This window comes from Salmo salar, chromosome ssa10 (assembly GCF_905237065.1).
Source record: "Salmo salar chromosome ssa10, Ssal_v3.1, whole genome shotgun sequence".
Taxonomy (NCBI): Eukaryota; Metazoa; Chordata; class Actinopteri; order Salmoniformes; family Salmonidae; genus Salmo; species Salmo salar.
Window position 1 is genome coordinate 23,946,265 of NC_059451.1, and position 16,224 is coordinate 23,962,488.

The 16,224-nt window shown below is 45.3% G+C and overlaps 1 protein-coding gene across 5 annotated transcripts in view; it reads right to left on the reverse strand.

Annotated features, from left to right (window-relative positions):
* Window positions 1-15,801, reverse strand: part of LOC106613825 (uncharacterized protein C1orf21 homolog) — a 38,182-nt gene extending 22,381 nt beyond the window's left edge. The window contains exons 1-2 of one of the 5 annotated variants that reach the window (XM_014216475.2): window positions 15,609-15,740; window positions 15,371-15,518 (exon numbers count right to left, since the gene is read on the reverse strand). The gene's annotated coding sequence lies outside the window, so the exon portion shown is untranslated. Of the gene's footprint in view, window positions 1-3,296; window positions 3,452-5,373; window positions 5,415-15,366; window positions 15,519-15,608 lie in introns of those variants that run through there. The other 4 variants (XM_014216473.2, XM_014216474.2, XM_014216472.2 and 1 more) reach the window with 4 other exon arrangements.
* Between the last annotated feature and the right edge of the window lie 423 nt (window positions 15,802-16,224).

Sequence of the window (16,224 nt, forward strand, 5' to 3'; positions counted from 1 at the left end):
GTGTGTGTGTGTGTGTGTGTGTGTCTCTCGCTGTGTGTGTGTGTGTGTGTCTCTCGCGTTGTGTGTGTGTGTGTGTGTCTCTCGCGTTGTGTGTGTGTGTGTGTGTCTCTCGCGTTGTGTGTGTGTGTGTGTGTCTCTCGCGTTGTGTGTGTGTGTGTGTGTCTCTCGCGTTGTGTGTGTGTGTGTGTGTCTCGCGTTGTGTGTGTGTGTGTGTGTGTCTCGCGTTGTGTGTGTGTGTGTGTGTCTCTCGCGTTGTGTGTGTGTGTGTGTGTGTGTGTGTGTGTGTGTGTGTGTGTGTGTGTGTGTGTGTGTGTGTGTCTCTCTCCCCGTGTGTCTCAGAGACACAGAGCGGTCTGACAGAAATAAGAGGGTCGGATAGGAAGAAAAATAGAGAGAGTAACGGGTTGGAGAGAGGTAGAGGGAAAAGGAGAGAGTAACGGGTTGGAGAGAGGTAGAGGGAAAAGGAGAGAGTAACGGGTTGGAGAGAGGTAGAGGGAAAAGGAGAGAGTAACGGGTTGGAGAGAGGTAGAGGGAAAAGGAGAGAGTAACGGTCCAGAGCATCAAAAGGCTGTTGACGCTCCTGTGTCCCTCCTCTGTGTCCCTCCTCTGTGTCCCTCCTCTGTGTCCCTCCTCTGTGTCCCTCCTCTGTGTCCCTCCTCTGTGTTTCGCCCCTCATTTGAAGCTGACAGGAGGACATTGTTAACTTCAGACCCAGCCTTCCTCCAGCCAGCTGTCTGACCACTGCACAAAGCACCAGGTGTCCAGAGAGGAGTGTGTCTGTGTGCAGACTGAATAGTGTGAGTGTATGTGTGCACTGTGGTGTCTGTTCTGTTTGCATGTGTGTTTGAGAAGTGTGTGTGTGTCTTTCACAGCTTTCTTGGCTTAATAGCATTCATTTTCTGAGGTTAAGGGGAGCTTACACAGGTCTTTGTTAAAGGTCCAGCGAGAGAGAGGGATTCTTCTGGCTAGAGTCACACACAGCTCTCTCATTGGCAGCAGCCCAATTCTGCCTGACTACAGAGGATGGGTTGGTAACCAACAGAGTCACCTGTGGCCTGGTGGCGAGGTCTACCTCAGTCCCTCATCACTGCAGCCCAGGCTGCTCAGGCACTGTGGCCTGGTGGCGAGGTCTACCTCAGTCCCTCATCACTGCAGCCCAGGCTGCTCAGGCACTGTGGCCTGGTGGCGAGGTCTACCTCAGTCCCTCATCACTGCAGCCCAGGCTGCTCAGGCACTGTGGCCTGGTGGCGAGGTCTACCTCAGTCCCTCATCACTGCAGCCCAGGCTGCTCAGGCACTGTGGCCTGGTGGCGAGGTCTACCTCAGTCCCTCATCACTGCAGCCCAGGCTGCTCAGGCACTGCGGCCTGGTGGCGAGGTCTACCTCAGTCCCTCATCACTGCAGCCCAGGCTGCTCAGGCACTGCGGCCTGGTGGCGAGGTCTACCTCAGTCCCTCATCACTGCAGCCCAGGCTGCTCAGGCACTGTGGCCTGGTGGCGAGGTCTACCTCAGTCCCTCATCACTGCAGCCCAGGCTGCTCAGGCACTGTGGCCTGGTGGCGAGGTCTACCTCAGTCCCTCATCACTGCAGCCCAGGCTGCTCAGGCACTGTGGCCTGGTGGCGAGGTCTACCTCAGTCCCTCATCACTGCAGCCCAGGCTGCTCAGGCACTGTGGCCTGGTGGCGAGGTCTACCTCAGTCCCTCATCACTGCAGCCCAGGCTGCTCAGGCACTGTGGCCTGGTGGCGAGGTCTACCTCAGTCTCTCATCACTGCAGCCCAGGCTGCTCAGGCACTGTGGCCTGCATGTTCGTGTCTGAGCTGGAGCAACTCAATTATGGCTCAGACCATGGAGTCTGGCTGGGCACATTTCTTAAGCGTGCAGACGGGTGTGAGATGAGATATGAGAGAGAAGAGAAAGAGAGAGAAAGAGAGAGAGAACGAAAACCTCTAGCTCTCCTCCTGACTGAATCGTATGCCATAAGTGTGTGAAAATTCCAGTTCCAATGAATGGATGTCTAGTTAGGAATCTCCCTGTCCTCGGTGTCCCATCCCAGCCAGGTCAATAGTGGTGTTTGGGCTGTGTGTTAGTAGAGCACAGCATTGAGTTAGCACAGCGGGGATGTGGACAATGCAGGCCTGTCAGCTAGGAGCAGATGTGGAAGGGTGTCAATGGGAGCAGCTTACGCTGCCAGCTAAGACCCTGCCACCAGCCGGATCCAGCACTCACACACACATACACACACACACACACCTGATGATATCAATACACACACGTTGCAAGGGCAGAGATAGTTAGGCCTAACAAATATGCAGGTTGCAAACCCACTTCCAGTATTCTGCCGTTAGGCCTCTCTCTGCATTATACCAAAGGTCTACAGATACTGAACACCTGCTTACATCATGCGTTTTACTCAAGGATCAACAAGAAGCTACATTCCAGTGTTTTACCACACACACAGTCTCAGTCTACCTGCAGGTCTGTGAGTATTGGAGTTGAGAGGGTATGTGGACATACACAAGCTCCCTGTATATAGCCTCGTTATTGTTATGTCATTTTCTTATGTTACTTTCAAATGACATTTTCTTTACTTTAGTTTATTTAGTAAATATTTTCTTAACTCTATTTCTTGAACTGCATTGGTGGTTTAGGGCTTGTAAGTAAGCATTTCACTGTAAGGTACACCTGTTGTATTCGCGTATGTGACAAATACAATGTGATTTGATTAGTGGAGCTTGTGTACACGTGTTTATGCAAGCGCGCTTGTGCGTGTACACATACCCTCTCAACTCCAATACTCACAGACCTGCAGGTAGAGTAACGCTCTTGTGTGTGTGTGTGTGTGTGTGTGTGTGTGTGTGTGTGTTGTAAAATGCCATGTTTAAAGACACACACGCTCAGTAGTGTGTGAACCTTCTCAAATGCACAGCTGTGCCAGGAGCTTTCAGCCACCATAGAGCCTGAAAAACTGGCTGGGCGGGCCCGCCTATCCTGAAGGAGCGAAAGGAGGTCCTCAGAGTATGGTTAAAGGCCCGGTCTCTGCCATGATGACAGTGACAGGGACAAAGTCAGCAGTGGGACCGGGGCTGAAACGAAGAAACCCTGCGTTCTGTCTCTCTGACACAAAAGGACAACTCCTGAGCCAAATCACCATAATATTTAGACTAGCCAACAGCAAACCCATGTACCTCACCGCTTTCCCTTGTCCCAGTTTAAACACTACATCGGCCTGTCGAGCTGGCAAGCCCTGCCAACACACACGCGCTCGTGACCTCGTACGCCCTCAGAAAAAGAATACCTCTTCTGAGTGTGGTGTTATTGTTCTTTGTGCACATCTCCATTTTCATGTTCTGCTTGGAGCACCTCTTCTCATTCTCTCTCCATTGTAGTGGGCACGAGAAGAAGTGGCTGTGGGGGACGATGTACAAATAACAGCTCCTCTGTTTGGGAGAACTGTCATGTGACAATGAGAGAGGGAGAGAAATAGACTGTCAGTCAGGCAGATACAGAAAGGAAAAGATTCAAGACATATTGTTGCGTACACATTGGCACCAGGACAGGAGGATTTTTTTGTCAGGCCAATAAAACCGGCCAAATTGAAAATGAGATGGCTGCATGGCTCACTGTATTTCCTGTGCTGTCTGCTCTGTGGCTTAGGGCATGACAGAGAGAGGGGAAGAGAAGGAAAGAGAGAGAGAGAGAGAGAGAGAGAGAGAGAGAGAGAGAGAGAGAGAGAGAGAGAGAGAGAGAGAGAGAGAGAGAGAGAGAGAGAGAGAGGAGTGAATGAGCTGAGCTCAGAGGCCACTGTTAATAACCTCGTTATATCAGAAGAGTCATTGAAATCTAATGTTGAGGAGTTAAAGTTCAGATTCATTTCACCTAGTGTTCAGTCGCAGCTCTGAGCAGCTACAGGAAATATGGAGAGTTTCATAAGACAGAGAGGTTCAGACAAGGGAAAGCGTACAGTTAAGAAAGGAACGAGGTACAGATTGGCGAGGAGGACTATCTCCTGACTCTTAATGTCTGGAAATTATTTAACCATTGCGATCTGTACAGTTGCTTTTTTCCCCCTCACAAGTTTGTGTCAATTAACTGTGACATTCCTGGACTACACATATTAATAAAGTCTGATTTAAATCAACAAATATGAGAGTCAGTAGAAAAAAGGTTAAGGGTACAAGAGTGTGTACATATCTGGCTGTGTTGGCAAAATCACTACATATCCCATTGAGCCAAGAGGGGAGATGCTACACATTGTCACAGTTCCAAGACCAGTCAGAAATGTCCAGCCGATGACGCCGGTGGATCTCAAAACTGAACTTGGATCTGCTTTAAGTAGCAATGATATCAGTCTGGAACCAGTCATGACTATACAACAAAACAGAAATGTACATTTCTTTCCAGCTAATTGTTTTACATGATTGTATAGCTAGCAAATGAGCTTTGAAGTTGAGGGCACAGTATTTATGAAGTTTGGCAATGAGGACAAAAACTAGCATAGTTCAGCTAGCAAGCTAGTTTAACCTGGGAAAAGGAAATACATGTTTGTGTGTGTGTCAGCTGGGTGCACATGCACACTAGGTCAATTCAGGAAACATATTAATTTATATGTCCTGATATCAGGAACTGGCGGCAAAAACTTAGATGAAACCATTCAAAGATTGAAACCAATAAAATCAGATGACATATTTAAGGAGAGCAAATCGATATACAATCCCAAAATCAGCTGTAACTGCCAATAGTAAAACAAAGCTTAAAACAACGTTTGAGTAAACCCTGTAAACAGAATCTGAATTTGCTTCCGGAAACACTATAGGGAGTCAACGACCGAACATATTCACCTGAACGAGCCCAAACCCCTGACGGCGCAGTCCTAAAAATGTCATACCGCGTTCCCTCCTTCAGGGAACAGTAGTTATATTCACAACTGTACGTTCCCTTTCCGTCGGTCACTCTGTGTAACATACTATGGGGACATACAATCACGCTGCAAGACGGCTAAGAGGGTACCAAAACAGGAAGCCCAAGCACATGTTCCACAGGCTCCAAAATGGGGTCAGAGCCTCATGCCGCTGGAATTGTCAGAACACCATACAGGGAACCAGAACCTGCTGCAACTTGGCCATGCACACTGACCCGTTGCCACTGCAGCCCAAGTCCAGAGACCCCATGGATCCAAGAACAACACTTACCTTGCGAGCCTGAAATGTCAGAACTCAGACAAGGAACCGCAAGTCCAAATAACTGGACATCTGGTCGTGACTTGGTAAAGGCGCACACAAGTTCTGCATAGCGTTGACCAGAGTCTATTGTCCACGGCAGCCCAAGGCATAAACCCACAGGTTCCTGCAATAACCTGGAAACTGTGTACTCACGCGCTGCCACGAAAGTAGTTGTCAATCAGGACACGCCGAGATGGCAGCCATATAAATCTGCAATGTGGAAAAAGAAAGGCCCTGTTTGAAAAGCTAAAGCAACAACAAAATGTCTACCAAAGTGGCAAACACTCCCGTACGCCTGGGATAATAGATCCCAACGACATGGAACCCTCCACGGGTCCCCGGCCAACAGGGGGCTGGTCTCCGGGTACCAGGGATGTCTCTGCGCTAACGGGGAGCCACCAGAATCAGACCCTGGCTAGGCCCCTTTTGTCAATCTTTACTAATGTCCTGCCACCGGCACCGAGTTAAGCCTGTGTCTATATATGTCGATGCCGCAACACTATACACGCCAGCTCCCACAGCAAGTCAAATCACTGCAACAGAAGAGCTGCAGTCAGTTTTAGAATCAGTGGCAAGAAATTAAATATTTAGGACTAGTTTAAAAACTAAAAGCATTGTATTTGGGACAAATCATCCACTACACCTGAAAAAAATCTTGGAATGAATAATGTGGAAATTGAGCAAGTTGAGGAGACTAAACTGCTTGGTGCATCCCTGTATTGTAAAACTGTCATGGTCAAAACATATTGATGCAACAGTAGCTAAGATGGGGAGAGGTCTGTCCGTAATAAAGCGCTGCTCTGCTTTCTTGACATTGTTATCAACAAAAGAGTTTTGTCCCACCTGGATACTGCCCAGTCATATGGTCCAGTGCCACAAAGAGGGACATAGGTAAATTATAGTTGGCCCAGAACAGAGCAGCACGGCTAGGCCTTCAATAACATGCATCTCAATCCCTCCTAGCTCAAAGTTGAGGAGAGATTGTCTGCATCACTACCTGTCTTTGTGAGAGGTACTGACCTTTCTGTTCAAACGACTAGCACAGAACGCCCATGTGTACCCCACAAGACATGCCACCAGAGGTCTCTTCACAGTCCAGAACAGACAGACTATGGGAGGTGTACAGTACTACATAGAGCCATGGAACTCTTTTCCACATCAAGTAGCTCATGCAACTAGTAAAATGTGAAGAAAACACCTGGATAAAACTACACCTTATGGAACAGCGCGGACTGTGAAGAGAGACACTAAGGCACACACACACACAGGTACACTAACATTGTTTTACTGCTGTATTATGGATTCTGAATTGTAGATATGTTGTGGTAGAGTAGTGTGATGTTTTATTTTGTTTATAAGGCGAGCTGAAGCCACAGAATGAATGCGAGCCCCAGTGTTCCCACGGGGCAGTTTTGAGGATTAGGGCCAGGAGTTTTACAGTAGGACCAGAGATTCCTCTCATGTCATGTGGTCAGGGTTACACTCCTTATTATCACAGTGGCCTGGCCTGTGTATCAGACTGTATCACTGTCATGGTACAGTAGTGTCTTAACTCATTTACCATGTTATCACCTTCTCTAGAGTGGCTCCCTGCCAGACATGCCCTCCCAGATCAACAAACAGCAGAACTCAGGTCAACCCCCCCTGTTGTTCTCTTTACTCAGCTGCTCCAGATCCGTTCGAATCACTCTGACAAGTCTGGGCGGACAAATACAGTATGACCATGAATGTTCATTAGAAATCATTACCACTGCATCTGATACAGTATATTTCAATCGGGATCTAATAGAGTCTCTGCAGTAGGATAATTGGTGAAGCAGCTTCCTGTGTGTGACTGACCAGGGTGGGTTTGTATGGTAATTATTATTTCATTTGCAGGGTGGAAAACCTGAATAATAGAGTTGGAAGATGGGCTACCTTTAAGTAGGTGCAAACAAGCAGAATCATTTCTCAAAATGGTGTTGCATATTTCTTGTCAAATTATAATAACATTTTAAGAGAAGATCATGTAAGCAGATGATCTTACATGATCAGAATTGTGTTGTTGCACTGCAAACTGGCTCTCTCCAGTGTCCTATCTGCTGATACTCTGAGATCCATATATAGCATGTGGTCCAGGTTAACACCCATTTCTGTTCTGGGGCCCTGTTCTGCCACGCCTCCAGCACCACTCTGCACTGCTGGTGTACATAGTATCTCAACTAACCTGTACATTGGTATATAGCCTCGTTATTGTTATGCTTTTCTTTTTTCTTACTTTAGTTTATATTTTCTTAACTCTTATTTTTCTTAAAACTGCATCGTTGGTTAAGGGCTTGTTAAGTAAGCATTTCACGGTAAAGTCTACACCTGTTGTATTCGGCACATGTGACGAATAAAATGTGATTTGGTCTCTTGCTACAGCAACAAGCAATATGTGCAAAGTCCCTCTGCCTAAGGTTGGGCGACAGCCAGATGTCCATACCGTTTCTGTACCATACCAGGGTATACGGTATTACCAAATGTGCACACAAGGGGCGCTATAAAGAAAATACCTGGATCTTGATCCAGGAGGGGATTGAATGCATCTTCTGTAAACACGAAGCTTGATCTTGACATCTAGCCACTTAGCAAACCAACTCCCTGAGCTGGATATAATTCATTTCACACATCTTAGATTTCTTAGTTACTATAAGTTAAGTTGAAGTTATAAGCAGCAGCTTGGCACGCACCACAGCAGCCCCCGCGAGGCAAGAATCATACCATCTATTTTGATATATACCATATACAGGGGTGTTGCCCAAGCCTACCTCTGTCCAAAAGGAAGAAACATACCCTGGTCTGCCCCATGTACCACTGGACTCTATACACACACCGACAGAGTGAGGGGAGAGACAAACACACACACACAGCAATGTGCATCATGCAGTGCCTGAGCTTTGTGAGTGAGTACCTAGAGGGATCCGGTTGTGCCGGCCTAGTGCTTTCTGCACTGCAATACACCTAACTTGAAACCTAATGCCACTCGGCAATGCCAATGACCGACCACCACAAATAGCATGTGCAGAGGTACTAACACACACATGCACTCAGGACACACAGACGCACTCAGAACCCCAATAATAACAGTGCCCTACTGTATGTACCACATTCATCGATTATGCGCAAGTACAATAGCTTTGGTCCAGTTTTCCACAAATACTCATATTTTTGCTAGTGGTTGTACTAAATGATTCTCTAATTAATAAAGTTGCTTTTGTTTACAATGTGAACCTAGCTAGTCAATGTAGCTGGCTAGCTAGCTAGTAGTAGCTTACTGACTTCATAAATCTTAGTAAAATAACCAGTGGTGTATAATTGAGGCCATATGCAACAAATCAAATTGTTTTTCATTATTTCAATTCACAAGATAGAATGAACGTGCGCGTCAACCATCAAGAATTGAACCTCGCAATTCTTTGACGCTGGCCATTGGACGTGAAGCAGCTTTCATTGACTTCAAAGGAAGAGTTTCCTCAACGGATGAGGAGCAGTGGCATATGGGCTTTTCGGTGAGTGCTGATGCCGCCCGGTGATAAACAGTGCCCACTTTGTCAAAAGCAGGGGTCCAAAATATTTAGCTTGTCCATTCCCAGCACTCCTCTCCAGGGTGCTGTTGGAGAGACGTTGCTGCTGTGCTCCACCAAGGTTCCGGCAAAAACATGATCTATGTGTCGCAGACATAGGGTATGGTAGAAAGAGTATGTGGACTTTTCTGTAGCCTACAGGCTGGAGATAAATGTACGACAACGTAATGAGATGGACACTTTTTACATCATGCAGGTTTCTCCAATCAAATAGCCAAACCTAAATGGTGCCCAATTTTTTTTTAAATGCTTTGTCAAGTTAACAAACACCATATCCTCAAAACAGGACAGTCAAAGTAAAATGAGCAATCACAACTGTTGTCCGGGAGTTTCACTCCATTGACATGATCAGTGCTTTCAAGTTTGACAAGCTGATCATAGCAAAAAATTAAATACTTCTGCATTTCCCGTTGTGTAAACATTGCAAATAGGCTCAAGATAACTCCTGATAAAGTCGGGTAGCTGATATTCAGAGCTTAAAATAGCCAAACTGAATAGTCACAGGAATCAGGACTAATAAAATTAATGCAACGGCCTGTTTTACAAATGGTGGACCTACTACATGGATGGGCCTTCATAAAATTCCATTGCAGCATACCCTAGGCAAGACCCCCCAAAAAATGGGCCCTGCAAAACTAGAATAGTCCCAGTAAGCAAAATGACATTGAAAATACGTGTAAAATATGTATTTTCCAGACATTGAAGTTGGGTTCAATTTAGGTTCTGAATGAAAGGTGGAAACACATTTTCCGTACGTTTAAAATACACATTTTCCAGGACGTTGAAAAACACGTATTTTTTGTGTGCGGTCCAGATCGGCCTTGATTTCCACATCCACGGACATTGGTTTTTGGTCCGGTCCAGACAAAATCTGAACCAATCATAGGAGTCGGTGTTTGGTTCAGATTTTGTCCGGTCAGGCCTTGATTTGGTCCAAACATAGACATCGATAAATAACAATTTTTCAACTTTCATTCAGAACCTGAAAATGGACCTGATGTCAACATCTGGAAAATATGTATTTTCAACATCCAGAAAATAAGCCTTTTCAACATCTGGAAAATATGTATTTCACCTTTTATGCAGAGCCTAAATTGAACCTAACTTCAATGTCTGCTTTCTTGAGTAAGGCAGCTCCAAAATGCAGGCGTTTCAGCCTGGCTCAGTGCTTTCTGTGGTGGTGGGGCAGCAAGCGGAAAATACAGAGTGTAGGGGTTGGTAATGTTCTCTAGTTGCGCCGTGATTGGCTCAGTATTCTGTCACTTATGGGGACCCTACGTCACCGCAAAATCTAGGGGGAGAAATCGTCATTTAGGTTAGGCCATTTGGTCTGAAAGTGATTGGGCTCGAAATCTAGGGGGAGAGCTAAAAAAATTCAAGCCCCTTGGGTGCTGCCATAAAGTTACATTAGAAGTGTCTATCAAAGAAGGTTCAAGGTCATTGGCCACAGATATAAGATGATTTGAAATCATCTTATATCTACCGTAGCTTTGACTGGACTGATCATGTCAACCTCATACTTTCAAAATCTTAGCTAGCAGTCATCATAATGAATCAAGTTGACTACTGGCAAACCCGATTCAATCGAAGAGAAATTATAGATAAAACGTATTGGTGCTCATCGGCCATAAACATTAAATAACAAGTTGGTTTAGAAGGAATCAGTGACTAACTGCAAGCATTGCAAAGCAATCACTAGCCTGCTATTCATTGGAGTGGGTGTGTGGTTTAAGTCTGGGTTTAAGCGTCTCTTTTACAAGCTTAAAAGGATAAACACTCAACACCATGGGCCAGAAAAGGTTGAATACATTGGCCATGCTGTCAATCCAGCATGACTTCTGCCGTGTTCAAAACAACTGGAAACTCGGAAATCTCAGACTCTAGTGAGTTCAAGACAACTAGAAAAAAAAAAAAAAACGAGCTCCGACTGGGAAAAGTCAGGAACTAGGGCCTCTTTCTAGAGCTCTGACTGACTTGAAGATCACCGACGTCATGATTCAACCTTGTTTTTTTCCTGTGTTCCCAGTTGTCTTGAAAGCACTATAAATCCATAGAACGACAGACTTTGATGACAAAGTTTGGTGACAAAATTTGCCCACAAGAAGGACCGCCACACCACCTTCCTGTTCAAGTGAGAACAGCACAACAAGGTGAGTCCAAAAATGTATTGTAAGCAGCTGAATTACCAGGGAAATATCCATTTTATTTTACCAGGTAGGCTAGTTGAGAACAAGTTCTCATTTACAACTGTGACCTGGCCAAGATAGAGCCAAGCAGTGCAACAAACAGAGCGACACATGGAATAAACAAACGTACAGTCAATAACGCAATAGAAAAATCTATATACAGTGTGTGCAAATGAAGTAAGATTAGGGAGGTAAGGCAATAAGTAGGCCATAGCAGCGAAATAATTACAATTTAGCAATTAAAACACTGGAGTGATAGATGTGCAGAAGATGAATGTGCAAGTAGAGATACTGGGGTGCAAAGGAGCAAAAAAAAAAAATATATTGGGATGAGGTAGTTGGATGGATTATTTACAGATGGGCTATGTACAGGTGCAGTGATCGGTAAGCTGCTCTGACAGTTAGCTGGTGCTTAAAGTTAGTGAGGGAGATATGAGTCTCCAGCTTCTGTGATTTTTGCAATTCGTTCCAGTCATTGGCAGAAGGGAACTGGAAGGAAAGGCGGCCAAACAGGAGTTGGCTTTGGGGGTGACCAGTGAAATATACCTGCTGGGGCGCGTGCTGCTATGGTGACCAGTGAGCTGAGATAAGGCGGGGCTTTACCTAGCAAAGACTTATAGATGACCTGGAGCCAGTGGGTCTGGCGATGAATATGAAGCGAGGGCCAGCCAAAGAGAGCATACAGGTCGCAATGGAGAATAGTATACGGGGCTTTGGTGACAAAAGGGATAGACTGTATCCAATTTGCTGAGTAGAGTTTGAGGCTATTTTGTAAATGACATCGCCGAAGTCAAGGATCGGTAGGATAGTCAGTTTTACGAGGGTATGTTTGGCAGCATGAGTGCAGGATGCTTTGTTGCGAAATTGGAAGCCGATTCTAGATTTAATTTTGGATTGGAGATGCTTAATGTGAGCCTGGAAGGAGAGTTTACAGTCTAACCAGACACCTAGGTATTTATAGTTGTCCACATATTCTAAGTCAGAACCGTCCAGAGTAGTGATGCTAGACGGGCGGGCGGGGGGGGCAGCGATCGGTTGAAGAGCATGCATTTAGTTTTGCTTGCATTTAAGAGCAGTTGGAGGCCAAGAAAGGAGTGTTGTATGGCATTGAAGCTTGTCTGGAGGTTTGTTATCACAGTGTCCAAAGAAGGGCCAGAAGTATACAGAATGGTGTCATCTGCATAGAAGTGGATCAGAGAATCACCAGCAGCAAGAGTGACATCACTGATGTATACAGAGAAAAGAGTCGGCCCGAGAATTGAACCCTGTGGCACCCCCATAGAGACTGACAGGTCTGGACAACAGGCCCTCTGATTTGACACACTGAACTCTATCTGAGAAGTAGTTAGTGAACCAGGCGAGGCAGTCATTTGAGAAACCAAGGCTGTTGAGTCTGCCGATAAGAATGCGGTGATTGTACAGTATTGTCTTTTAAATCGGTGGCAGTTATATCGTTTAAGACCTTCAGCGTGGCTGAGGTGCACCCATGACCAGCTTGATAACCAGATTGCATAACGGAGAATGTACGGTGGGACTCTAAATGGTCGGTGATCTGTTAACTTGGCTTTCGAAGACTTTAGAAAGGCAGGGTAGGATAGATATAGGTCTGTAACAGTTTGGGTCTAGAGTGTCACCCTCTTTGAAGAGGGGGATGACCGCAGCAGCTTTCCAATCTTTAGGGATCTCAGACGATACGAAAGAGAGGTTGAACAGGCTAGTAATAGGGGTTGCAACAATTGTGGCGGAAAATTTTAGAAAGAGGGTCCAGATTGTCTAGCCCAGCTGATTTGTAGGGGTCCAGATTTTGCAGCTCTTTCAGAACATCAGCTATCTGGATTTGGGTGAAGGAGAAATGGGGGAGGCTTGGGCAAGTTGCTGTGGGGGGGTGCAGAGCTGTTGACCGAGGTAGGGGTAGCCAGGTGGAAAGCATGGTCAGCCGTAGATTAATACTTATTGAAATTCTTGATTATCGTAGCTTGATCGGTAGTGACAGTGTTTCCTAGATTCAGTGCAGTGGGCAGCTGGGAGGAGGTGCTCTTATTCTCCATGGACTTTACAGTGTCCCAAAACTTTTGAGTTTGTGCTACAGAATGCAAATTTCTGTTTGAAAAAAGCTAGCCTTTGCTTTCCTAACTGCCTGTGTATATTGGTTCCTAACTTCCCTGAAAAGTTGCATATTGCCCCCGCTTTACGATGCTAATGCAGTACGCCACAGGATGTTTGTACTGGTCAAGGGCAGTCAGGTCTGGATTGAACCAAGGGCTATATCTGTTCTTAGTTCTACATCTTTTGAATGGGGCATGCTTATTTAAGGTGGTGAGGAAAGCACTTTTAAAGAATAACCAGGCATCCTCTACTGACAGAATGAGGTCAATATCCTTCCAGGATACCCAGGACAGGTCGATAGAAAGGCCTGCTCGCTGAAGTGTTGGTGGTGCACATGTAGCCTACAGCCTGTTTTAGAGAAATGTAATCATATAATATCGTAAGAGCTTTCGTTGTCTGCTTATATGCCCCCTTTATTTATCCTACGGTTCTGACTTGGTGTACATGGAGAATACTCTAAGAATGGCACATGTTCTGAATGTCACTGTACATTTCAAAAGTGCTGAACAAATAATTAAATATACACTGTCTGTCCTAGCTCACTCATGAATGTCTTAATCGAAATTACGGATTACCTCTTATCCGCTCGTCGTCCCCTTATGCCATAGTTGTACATCTCAATTGTCAGCGTAAACCACATTTGTTTAAGCAAGTAGCTATATCAGCTACTGATAGCCAGGTGTAGCCACGGTAAGAATTCACTCCATGGTGCTGAAAATAAAGCTCTGCTGTTTAGGCATACATAAAGCTGTCCCAACTCTTTGTGGGCACATTTTGTCACTGTTACAGTGAAATTAATGTATTGTTTAGTGTTGTGGCTTGCTGGCATGCATGAACATAACAAATTGAGTTTGCCCCACCAAAATTTACATGCCAAAATCGACACTGCATATTTTACACGTCATTTTGCTTACTGGGACTATTCTAGTTTCGGTGGTCTGCATTTGTTGGTCTTGCCTAGGGCGGCAGAAAAGCAAGGACCGGCCGTTAAAGTGATGTCACGTTAACATTGCATCATATCAACCCTAAATTAGGGCTGCACTCCACCTCTGCCAAAGACAGGCGAAAATCACCACCTGAGATTCAGACAGTGGCCAGAGAGGGGATGAAGTGAGCGAGAGCACAAATTGAGAGGCAGAGAGATGGGCAGATGAGCGAGGACAGGACAGCTAATAATAGATCTCTCTCTCTGCCTGGAGGGAGACGCTGACTTCAGAGCAAGCTGTGCGCTGTATTTTTCTGCCGCCGGAACAAAAGCCATATGCGAGCGGCGAATCATACACATCGCATTCACGGATGAGGACTGCAGATGGAGGCATACAGATAAAGCCAGACAAACGTAGATTACATGGTCATCTAATCACAACAGTGCAGGACTATATTAGCCAATGTATAAACTGTTAGCAGAATATAGTAGCTAAGCAATAAAGCAAATACACCCATGTTAATGCATGTGCATCGGTCCTATTATTGCAGTGGACCAGCAGCAGGGGATAGCGTCCAGCGACTAACCAGCAAATCAGTAAGCTGTTATATTATTGTCAAACAAAAGGTTAGGTCCTTATGGCGACGTAACGTAAACATTAAAAAGTATCCTACGTTGCTCAATACTACGTTACCCAATACTATGGTTGCTGAAGCCACATTACTAAAGCACATCAGTGGCCAGAGAATATTAAGCTGTATGTGTCTCGATATGATCGCCTGTGGGCTCATGGAGCACTGACACTGTCAGGTAGCCATAGACATACTGACAAGCATCTCGAGCACCTCCAATTCACCGTTCAGTCTCATAGGAGCAGTAGATCTCGACACAAGTCATGTGTTTGAATTAAGGCGTCAATTAATAGTAGAGCTGCGCCGGCGGCCCAGGTCTAGCATCGGAGCAAAGTTGCTCCACGCCTCAACACACAGTTGTGTCCAGCTGTGCTGCAGAGACACACTGGGCGCATTGTTTCCCGCGGGGAAAGACAGGGTAACGTCTCTACACACAGGGACACACATACCTAGATACTGCATAAAGGTGATTGTCTTTATGACAGCCCAGGTGTCCTCTGTTTATGTTGCTTCAAGTCCAGAAACAAACGGCATTGCAGACGAGAGGGAGAAAAGAGAGAGCGACAGGGCAAGGGGGCCAGCGTGAATTATATTTTATATATTTTTTTCAATAAATTGGTAAAGCATTAAAGCCATCGAACTGTATCCAATCTGAGCATAATGCTAAACTAAACGGTAAACAAAACACATACCTACTATAGTACTCCATTTCCCCTATAGTCTCCTTTCTCCTGACGCATGCAGATTTGTCTAACAGAGACATGTCCGAGAGCCGAACCCCAAGACACAGGAAGGAAAGCGCCAGGCAATCACAGCCCGAGTCAAGGAACAACAAAAGAGAACGCTACGAAAGAAATCATATGTGCACGTTAATTTAAGACGCTAATAACGTTTTAAAACGAATAGCTAGTATTTTATGAATGTAGCTACTTACTTTACTGAACCAATTCCTCTCGGTCCACTTGAGATTCGCCGAGCTTTACGCAGACAGTCAGGCGGGAGCTGGCGCTACAGCGTGTGGATGGAAACCGTATTACCACTTCACTGAACGTAAACTATGGTTTGCGTCATTTTACCAGGATGCCACTATTTCGCGCAGTAATGCAGCCATCTTGCTTAGGACTTTACTGTTTAATGTAAATATTCTGTTCATTTTTGGGCAATAAGAATATAGAAGGGTTATTTTGTGAACAAAAAATATTTTAAAAGGTGGCTAAATAAATGAATACATTTGACAACAGAAGCAAGTAGTTGCATGTGAGAGGGACTACTTTTCTGGGAAATGAGATTGACAGGTACGTTATCGCTGCGTTCAGACAGGCAGCCCAATTCTGATCTTCTTTCACAAATTTGTATTTTGACCAATTAGATCAGCTCTGCAAAAGATCTGTGAAAAAGTCTGATGTGATTGGTCAAAATACCAATTAGTGGGAAAAAGACCAGAAATGTGCATAATCCTTTTTTTATTTTTTTATGCATGATATCTTGTTCCTTGAAATTGGCCAAGATGCATGATCATGGACGGAGAGGTATAGTTCAACCATGCCAGC